This window comes from Bison bison, unplaced genomic scaffold (genome assembly GCF_000754665.1).
Source record: "Bison bison bison isolate TAMUID 2011002044 unplaced genomic scaffold, Bison_UMD1.0 scf7180017864289, whole genome shotgun sequence".
NCBI classification, from domain to species: domain Eukaryota; kingdom Metazoa; phylum Chordata; class Mammalia; order Artiodactyla; family Bovidae; genus Bison; species Bison bison.
Genome location: NW_011494861.1, coordinates 20,247,923 through 20,250,917, shown reverse-complemented (window position 1 = coordinate 20,250,917; position 2,995 = coordinate 20,247,923).

The following is a 2,995-nucleotide window of genomic DNA, read 5'->3' as shown; positions in this document are numbered from 1 at the left end:
CAAGAAATGTCTAGAAAAGGCAAACTTCTAGAGACAGATATTAAATTAACGATTGCCTGGGTTTGGAGAAGAGAACAGGATGAGGGCATAAGATATTGTGTTGAGGGGATAGAAATGTTCTAAACTGATTTATAGAGATTTTTACACCACTTGGTAAAGTTACTAAAAACAATTTGAAATAGGTAAATTTTCTAATATGTAAAGTGTAGCTTGACAGTGCTGTTTTATTTTTTAAAAAGGGAAGTAACCCACATTTTTCTGGGAGACAGAAGGATCAGCCATGGGTAAGCGCTCTAAGAAATTCTGGGGATTTTTCAAATCTCAGTTTGGGCTGAAGCATATGTTGTCAGTCACTCTCCATGCCTCAGCAATCCTCACTGTATTTCTCTCTTTGGAAGGTGCTCTTTTCCTCCCATTTCTAGTTTGAGACTAGAAAGCATTTCTAGTTTATGGTGCTTGAGTGGAAGAACCAGCGCTTTTGTTACCCCTTATACCCTCGGCTTCTCTGAATGGGAAGGGCCATGTCAGCAGATGCCTAATGGAAAATCTTAGTGGGAGAAAGAAAAGCTTATTTGTCAGTCTAAATCTGATTTGAGGAAATGGGGAAGGGAGGGTGCAGAACTGAAGAGATAGTGTCCTGGAGACACAGGGGAGAGAAGGGGGATTGGCCTACCTGATTCCCCTGGGGGAGAGGCACAGGGGGTGTAGGGACACCCAGGCTGGAGAGAACCCACTCCCCTGGGAATCTCACACAGCGCTAAGAAGCTGCCCATCTTACAGTAGTCCTGTGTGTCCATGATATTTGCACGACAGCATGGCCAGAGGAAGCTGAGTGGGCTAGAGGGTAGGCAAGTGTGGTGTAGACCAGGAGAGGATCCAGGGAGCAGAGCCACAGTCCATCCAGTGTCCAGAAGAGGACAGCTTGGACTAGAAGTGATATAGTACGAGTATAGTTATAAACCTCACATGCATATCTATCATTTATTAGTTCTGGGCTCTTGAGCAAATTAACCCCTCTCTACTAATGATCTATTTCTATGTACATTTTGTAGTACACTGTACTATTATGTTATTCTTTATTCTATCATTATAATTTGCCTGTGGTGGTTGCATTCAGCTTCAGGGTCAGCTGTATGCTGAGGTCAGCTGAGATGCTGAACCAGTTGGGCCTCCCTCACCATGTGGTTCTTTTCATTCATTAGTTTGATCTGGGAGTCTTAAATGAAGTTGGGTTCAAAGATGATAAGCTCCAATGTGCAAGAATTTATCAGTAAGTCATGCTTGCTGAAGGATCATTGGCCAAAGCAAATCACCTGGGTTAGCAGGTAGGTAATCATTGTGAAGGTGAGAATACTGGGAGGTCTGATTCAGGTAGGTACCAGAAGCATAACAGCCTACCACACTTCCTAAGCCTCAGTTTCTTCATCTGTAAAATGAGGATGAGAATATTTCATTTGTCTTATGCAGAATAAATGAGGTCATATATGTAAAGCACCCATAAAAAGTCTAGCACTTAGTACTCAGTGGATACTTGTTTTTATCATCATCACTAACATTGTTATTATCATTATTGCTACTGTACTTTCACCTCAGAGTATTATTAGAGTATCAGGAGATTTGGGAGTGAAAAACCAGGAGGGCCTGACCTAATCTAGGAAGTCAGGGAAGACTTATTTGATAAAATATTCCAACTGAGGTCTGATATATAAATTAAAAGTTGAAGATCCCCTGGAGAAGGGAATGGCCACCCACTCCAGTATTTTTGCCTGGAGAATTCCATGGGCAGAGGAGCTTGGCGGGGTACAGTTCATGGGGTCGCAAAGAGTTGGACATGACTGAGCAACTAATACACACACACACACACAAGCTAAAGACATGGAAGCAATCATCTAACTGTCCATCAACAGAGGAATGGTTAAAGAAGATGTAATATATATATATATATTGCTTCCCCAGTGGCTCAGCAGTAAAGAATCCCCCAGCAATGCAGGAGACGCAGGTTCTATCTCTGGGTCGGGAAGACACCCTAGAGGAGAGCAAAGCAACACACTCTAGTATTTTTGCCTGGAGAATCCCATGGACAGAGGAGGCTGGTGGGCTACAGTCCGTGGGGTCACAAGAGTCAGACATGACTGAAGTGACAGAGCACACGTGCACAAATATACATATCTCTGCCATTGCCGCACATGGATGAACCCAGAGATTAGCATACTAAGTGAAGTAAGTCAGACAGAGAGAGACGAATATCACAAGATGTAACCTGAATATGGAGTCTAAAAAATAGGACAAATGAACCTATTTACAAAACAGAAATAGACTTATATACATATTAATAGAAAACTTATGGTTATCAAAGGGGAAGGGGAGGGAGGGATATACTGGGAATATGGGATTAACAGATGCATACTACAATATATAAAACAGATAAACAGCAAGGACCTACTGTACAGCACAAGGAACTATATTTAATATCTTGCAATAAGCTTTAATGGAAAATAATTGAAAAATACAGCATATATACGTAAATATATAACTGAATCACTTTGTTGTACACCTGAAACTTACCCGATATTGTAAATCAACTAAACTTCAATTTTAAAAAAGTTTACTAGGCTAAAGGGATCCATGGGAAGACCATTCCAAGAGAGAAAACGGTGTGTGCAAAAACCCTGAGGCTGGGGGGAGTACACAGTAGCTACCACAGCCATGAAACAGATGATTATACAGTGTTAGCATTGCAAACCCAGAGATATTCCCTGGATGTTTTGAACATGTCCACCTTTAACATTTGCAGGGCCCAGAGCAAGAGTACAAAGAAAGGCCCATTGACTATACATCTAAGAATTTTAAATTGTAAACCTAGCTAGTAAACTATCAATACAATATGTTCTATCCTCCTACCTTATCAGACACACCCCTGGCTCACCCCTGTTGACTTCGCAACCCCAGCTCCATCCTGCACTGTGAGTGTCAGCACACCTGCACATGGACCCCT